Source organism: Apis dorsata, unplaced genomic scaffold (genome assembly GCF_000469605.1).
Source record: "Apis dorsata unplaced genomic scaffold, Apis dorsata 1.3 scaffold_221, whole genome shotgun sequence".
Taxonomy (NCBI): domain Eukaryota; kingdom Metazoa; phylum Arthropoda; class Insecta; order Hymenoptera; family Apidae; genus Apis; species Apis dorsata.
In genome coordinates, this window is record NW_006263503.1 from 331,332 (window position 1) to 338,985 (window position 7,654).

General features: G+C 47.1%; 1 long non-coding RNA gene across 1 annotated transcript in view; it reads left to right on the top strand.

The window, feature by feature from the left end:
* LOC116185600 overlaps nucleotides 1-7,654 on the top strand; it is a 14,560-nt gene that overhangs the window by 100 nt on the left and 6,806 nt on the right. The window lies entirely within an intron of this gene.

The window sequence follows — 7,654 nt, forward strand, 5'->3', positions numbered from 1 at the left end:
AGGTAATTAATCGCGCGCGACGCGAAATAACGATTATTAGCGCGTTCGTTCCATCGGGTGTTTACATCGATTTCTGTAGACGGGAAGCGATGGGAATAGAATCGCGATTATGGATGGCCGGGTACGACGGCGCGCAAGCCACCTTTGGCACCGTAATTGTTATTACCATTGGTCCCTAGCGTAAAATCGAATAACGGACACCGCCATAAACGTCCGATAACTCACGGGTCGCTATCATGGGAATACGGCTACAAGAAGCCATACACGTCGTCATAATTAAAATCGACTTCGATTACTCTAACCCGTTGGAATTCTCTTATGAATCGTCATGCGTAAATTTTAATTGGTTTTCGGTAAACATTTAACACTTTGCTTCATTTAGTCGTTAACGACGAGTTTGTAACCTTTGCTTCCAATACCGTATCGCGTTATGGATTGGTTTTAATATACGTTGTGGAATACGTAGAAAATAAATTCCCTTTTGCAAGCATTTGAACACACGTTAGAGTCGAACAATCGTCGTTCTAAATTTTCGAACCTTCGATTGACGGAAAACGAGAGAGGGAGAGAGAGGGAGAATGGAAAAAGTTAATGAAACGAAACGATACCTTTGAAAACGTAAAATGTTTTTTTTTTTTTTTTTACGTTTTTGAACGCGATTAAACGAGATTTGCGACGGTCGTTCGAGAATAAAGTTACGAATGGCTGTTTAGAAAAAAAAAAAAAGAAAGAAAGAAAGGAAAAAGGAACGAAATCGAAGCAAGAGGCGAGCGGCATGGAACAGGGACTCGATCGATCCTTTCATAGGGGTCAATGTATTCATCGATGAAGTTGAAGGGAACCTGCAATATATTTACTGGTACTTCGCGCAAGTTTATACGCGTCGGTATGTAGCCGACTCGTGGCTCAAAATAGATGCTAACCGATTGTCGTCGATCGGTGTGAAATCGAATTAGTCAGGTACAAATTAGATATATCCAGCTTGAGATGAGATCCAAGAATGCTAAATCCAATCCGTGTAAATGCGCAATATATTTTTCCTATTTTTAATCCTTTCCTTTTTTCTCTCCTTTCCTTTTTTCTCTTTTTTCCCCCTTTTTTTCACGTTCCCTCTTACGTCACGAATACCTCTCTACCGACGTAAATAACGAAAAGCATTATCGATCCTCTTTTTTTCGATCCTTTAAGTGCCAATCATCTCATCGTTGTTTTAAAATTTCCACTTAAAATAACGACTCGTCTCCTCCATCACACGCGCCTGTATATATATATATACACGCGCATAAAGATCCCACTTCGAGCGATATTAAAAAATAATAATAATGGAAAATAAGCGAAGTAACGGTACAGGGAAGATTTTTGAAATAATCCAACGAGCGCGAGAAGTGGCGCGGGGATAATCGCGGGATAAATAAAGTTTAATGGGAAGCGATAAACGGTGGCAAGAAAAAACGGTGGATCGGGCGACGAGCGATCAGGTGCAAGGGGGACATAAAACGCGGTCGAAACTCCGCGATATCGCAATATGGCTCCCCCTCCCTGGTCACGCCCTTTCGCGCGCAAGATGTTTGCAAATCTCACCGATGTGGCTCTGTTCACGGCGCTATAAACGTCCCGCTTAACGCGGGCTATATTTCTTCCGACAAATGGTGGCCGAGAAAAAAACGCTCGTATTTAAGTTCCCGTATTGTTTCTCATCCCGTTCGCTCCCCGCGTGCATTCCACGCCCAGTACGCTAATTTCTTCGATTCCCCCGTAGTTTACGGCCTCCTCCCCCTCCCTAAATAAATTTCAATCGCGCGTACCTCGAAAGGGGCCTCGAAAGGAGGGGGAGTCTCTTTCGGCCGAGAATAAAACTCGCCTTCGTTTGTTTTCTCCACGCGAAATTCTGGAAATTCCGTTTCGAAAAATATCTCTTCCCTTCTCGAATCGGAGGTTTCTCGGACGGGGGAATGGAAATAGATCGAAAGATTGGAAAAAAATGAAACGATCGAGGAGGGGAAGGGGAAGGAATTTCTATCGACCGTTCACGGAGGATAATCGATTTCACGACACGAAAGCTCGGAGAGAAATTTTCTCGCTCGATAGTTTTTCGAGTATATAAAAAAAAAAAAAACGATTATTACGCGTTTGACCTTGGTATCGCAGTTACGTTGAAATTATTTAATGAAACGATCTCTAGCCCGTTATCCTTTTAACGAACGCAGTCCCGATTACAACGGAAGACAGGAATATTCGAGACAAACGTGGTAATTTTAATTTTCATATTATACAGGAATATATTACGAAAACCTATCAATGCGTTCCCCTCACAGTTCACAGTAATATAATTAAAGAGGCTATAAAAAGATTACAAAATAACGCACATATAATACGTAATATTCAGCGGGACGTGTGTACGCGGTGCGAGGTCGAAAGGGTTAAATAAGCCACTCGACTCATCTGCGTGAACGGCGACGAAAAGATCGAAATTGCACGGTGGATGACCGAGGACGAAATCCGCGAGGAATTAGCCGGCGGCAGCCAGAGGACGAAGCTTTCACGGGCGGTAAAGGTGGTAAAGGGCGCCATTCGGCATTAAATGTCAGTCAGCCGCATCGTAAAGCAAAACTGCAGCGCATCCAGTCAATGGACCCGAGTGTCCACCATCTTACCGTCGCTGTTTCAACACGCGTTATTGCCTTCCGCGCGATATCACGGAGACGAAAGGCGAATAAAAGAGAGAACGGACTGCCGTGAAATGAAAATTTTCTCGAATGGAGAGAGAGAGAGAGAAAGAGAGAGAGAGGGAGGGAAGGAGAGAAAGAGGATTCTTACGAGATGAAATTTCGCGCTTGCGCGCGGGGAACGAAACAAGTAGGAAGTCATCACCGCGATGCTGCCGCGTGTACCGTTTCGAAAATTCTTCGATACCGATGACCCTCGTTTATTACGAGGTAATAAAAATTGGATAAAAAGTATCCAAAGCGGTGAAAGAACGCGAGAGAAGGAAAAAAAAAAAGGGAAGAAAGTAATCTATCCATCTATCTTCGGCTCGATTACAATTTCGTTTCCTGGTCTCGTATTGGAACGAAATTCCCCGTAACGTTTACGTACCCCGATCATTTCGGCTCGTTACGCATCGCGGTTACGTTGCACGCGTCCGCCCCTCCATCCCCCTTATCATCTTCGATTCATCTTCGAAAACGACGGTTACGAGAGTAGAACGATACGTACCCCTCCGACCAGGTTCTAATCGCGGTTCAGATTGCTGACCGAGAGAACAACACACGGATCTATCCGTTACGCAACGCGAGGTGCTACGCGAGAAGCGTGCGGAACAGACATCGCGCTCCAATAGCCTCCGAATAAAGATCACCATCGAAATACCATCGCCACACCCCCCTCCGTTTTATCGAGATGCTTTTATACCCAACTTCGTTCCAACCTCGTTCCTCTCCCTTTTTCTAAATCACACGACGCGACTCTCTCGACCGTTTTCCGTACGATACTCGTGTCACGATAGAGCACGGTTGGGAGGAGGAAGAAGAAGATCACCGGGGGCATCGTCGGAGCGCGTGCATCATCGATGATCCACGACGGGGAGAAGGGGAGGGAGGATAGGATCGGATAGGATCTCGTAACGGCGCGAGGGTGTGTCGGAAATGGGATCGAAGGGGATCGTCGGCACCCAGCGGTTGTCGAGAATCGCTGGTCATCGTTGGAAAGAAGAAGTCGTCCCGGGGCCCCGTTACGAGTGCCCTCAAGACACGACGTTTCGTACGCTTCGATAGGGTTCGAGTCTCGTCGAGAACGGGCCGTGGAACAGGAGTGATTTCGGTGAGTCATCGACGAGAATATCTTTCCTCACCGGAAGGATATCGAAGGAAAACGGGGATATCGAGAAAGAAAAATCGAGGGAGAGGGAAAAAGTATATCGCGGTTCGATGCTGGTACACGAGCGCCGAAAATAACGGATTCCGATTATGCACGATCGATCCACGTTCCGTGCGAAATGCCCGTATCATCGAGCGTAACGCCGATCTCTCGGAGCGTGCGACGAGAAAGAAGAGGAGAGGCGAAGAGAGAAAGAGAGAGAAATTAAAGCTTCGGCAGAGCGGGCGTCGTCGAGTAAATTCGCTAGGCTTCAACGAGAACTTCTTTTTTCTCCCTCCGTTTCATCGGTCGATCCATTTGGTGGGAGGGAAGAGAGAAACTTGGCCGTTAAAAATGAAGACATTCGGACGGAGATATGATTCCATATAAATCATCCGGTCGAGAAAGGAAGAAAGAGAGAGAGGGATGAAGGAGAGAGAAAGTCTACCCAACCGTGCAAATTTCTCTCTCTGTTCGACCCGTTCTCGCAAATAACGTTCCTCCTTTTCCATCGAACCTCGTATCTTCGTCTCTCTCCCTCTTTCCGTGCTTTTTCTAACTCTCCTTCTTTTTTTTTTCTCACTTCTCAAAGCGAGAGTCGGCTCGTGACCGACGTTCGTCCCGGTGGCATAAGAATTCATTTGTTTTATCTCGTCCATTTCAATTAATATTTATCGTTTGTTTGTTTGGCCAGACCTCCGTTACATTCAACGAAACACTGCTACACATACACACACACACACGGATACTTTTACTATTCACTATCGTTGTTCACCTCGCGTCCCGCGATACTCTTTTTCCTTGCTTCGACGGATATTTGATTCCACCGAGACGAATCGGCCATCGCGTTTATTCGTATCTCATTCGTATATACGCGAGTATTAGACGAGTCGAAGGAACGCATCGTCTAATTGGAATTTTCGCCACTGTATTTCGCGACGAAAGATACGGATATACGGGAAACGGAAAGATTTCTCCTTTTATCCATAGATTTACCTCCGAGCGTTTATAAAGTGTCGTACGCGATATTTCAAACGTTACGAAGGACGTTCCCTTCGCATCGAGCGTGTGCACCTGCACACGAGGAGGCTATCGAACATCGTCCAGGATGATTTCGCGGCTAACCTCCTCGCGAGTTTTCTCTTCCGCAAACCTCTTCCAGCCACGGGAAGCCCACCTTTTACACCTGAACGTATATCTGCCGCGATCTGTGTACACCGTTCGCGGTACACGCGCCCGAGCTGAAGCTCGTGAAATAAATCAGGTATGATCGAGCGGCCACTCGTTCGCTCTCGAGTCGAACGAGAAACGGATGTGTGGACGAGCGCGTCCCAGCTTCGAGAACGGAAGGCGATCGTGCGCAATTTTTCTCCCGATAGGAGAAAAAACGATGGCAAGGATGGAGGAGGGCGTTGCACGTTGATTCCTCGGGGAACGAGACTGCTTCGAACGGATCGATGCAGGGGTTCGATAAACTCTATATGGCGGGATTCGAGGGCGTTGTTTGCAAATTAAACGTGGCGAGGGCTCGTTTCGCGAACGGCCTTGACGAGACACACGTGCTCAGCGATTCGTGGAAAGGTCGAGAGTTAATTGGTTTATATTCTTGCAAACGATTTGACAATGATATCGTGGATAAAAGAAAACACGGTATAATGGAAAAAATGTTTCATTTTAACTCGGAAAGAGAGAGGTTGTTGTTATCGAGAATAAAGGAGAAAAAGAGAAAGAAAGGGAGAAACGCGGAGCGCGATGTCGGGTCATTCGAGGAGGCGATTTAATATAAATCGAGAAGACGAATGGCGCGCGCGGCCTACTTGACTCTGTGTATCCTTGGGCGTACATGTATTTAAACAGGCGTTTAACATAATTCATCCACTCTCGGCTCTCTCTCTCTTTCTCTCTTTCTCTTCTTCACTCCCTTATCGTGCCTCTTCCTTCCTCGACCACTCGACCGATTCGAGCTGTTCGATTTTCGACGCGAATGTACTCGTTTACGCGCGAAACGAAGCAAGATCATAGAAATAAGTAAATAGAAAGAAGAAACGCATACCTGTTTCCTTTGTAATTTATATATTCGCGAGTGTTAAAAATCCATCGAGTTCTTCGATTTTGTCGTCACTTTCGCGCTCAATCCATATACTCGACGTAATTTCTCGGTAGCGGCGATCCGGTTTCACCGACGTGGCGATCGTCGAATAAATCGGATCGAACGATATCCAAGTACATCCATTCTCGTCGCCTGGAAAATACGAAGGAGTGGGTAATGGCGGGCAGCCGGGTAATTGCGCGCGAAAGCACGCGAAGCGCGACCGTAAACGCGAGTCGAACGAGAGTACGACAGCGGTGTTACGCGCGGTTAATCGACGGCGTTTGTCGTCTCGTTTGTCGTCGCGTTGTTATTACCGCTCGTGTTTACGGGAGAAGCGCGGCTCGGGACGAATCGAGGCAGACTGAAACGATAACACGAGGCGTTATCATCGATGCGAGGACGCACGTGGAGAAGGAGATATGGAGGGGGAGATGGATTCCTCGAATCTCGTTTCCAATGTTGTCATCGTTCACCTTTGTTATTAAACGCAGAAGCTCGTAAAGCGCGCGAGCGAGTCGGGGCAAACGCGCATAATACTCGCCTCCACGTAATTACCGCGGGGAAGCTTTATGGCGGCGTGTTCGCCGAGTATTAATTTTCTTTCGCGCCCTGCTCGATCCTCGCGCGAACAAGCGATACGAACGACAAAAGAGAAGAGAAAAGAAAAGAAAGGAAAGGGAAAAGAAGATGCGAGCGAGCGATGGCCAATGCGATTTTATCCACTCTTCTCCGTACGTACACACCTTCTTCTCCCTTTTGCGCGACCAACGTTCGTCTCACCTACGCACGCTTCCCACAGTCTTTTCGCTTTCTCTCTTCGATCGTTCAATTTCGTATCCTCGAATATTAATTATCTCTGGGAAAACTTAAGAAAGGATTTTTTAATCCTTCTCGTCCTTTTCCTCCTCCGTGAGAAACCTCTGTCTCGTGTCAATTCTATGCTAACTTCCTCTCTATTCGTGTTTACTCGAAGATTCGTTCGAAAAAGTAGTTTTAAAAAGAGATATTAAACTTTAATTCCACGGAGGAATGAGATTAAGAAGGAGAACTCTTTCTCGATCGAGTTCGAAATCGGTTCACGGTGAATGGATCAGATATAAGAGGGGGAACAGCTGCGCCGTCTAAGCGTCGTTTCGATCGTTTAGAGACACCTGCCATCTCCGAGAGCTGTGCCTCTCCCGTCTCGTTTTCAGGTCGAAACCGGTAGCAGGAACCGGAGCGGTAATCAATGTTGCCCCTATTTATTCGTCCATTTATAACGCTGCTGCCTCTATCCGCACGCTTTGTCTATTCCTCGACGCACGGTTATCCCGATAAATAACGAGACTTGTTATCGCCTCCTCCTCTGTTTGCCTTTGCCATTGTATCGCGACGCGCCGCTTACACGCTCGTACGCTTCCCCACGTTTCACGAGAACGGCAACCGTGACCGTGCAATTACTCGTGGAAATAAATTCATCCTGCCTAGCCGCGACGCGGACATAATCGGAGGATAAGAGAAACGGGAGTCGCGCGGAGCTCGTTAGCGGCCGTTTCGAAAATCTTTTCCTTCCCAACATCAACGACTCCCTTCTTCTTCTTCTTCTTCTTCTTCTTCTTCGAACGAACCTCCGCCCCTTCCTCTCCTCGAGAGGGACGTCGAGACGCCTCCGTCGCGTCCGAAACAGGACTCTTCCTCGGTCGAGGGCCCGAGGTGGAGGCTTCGTCA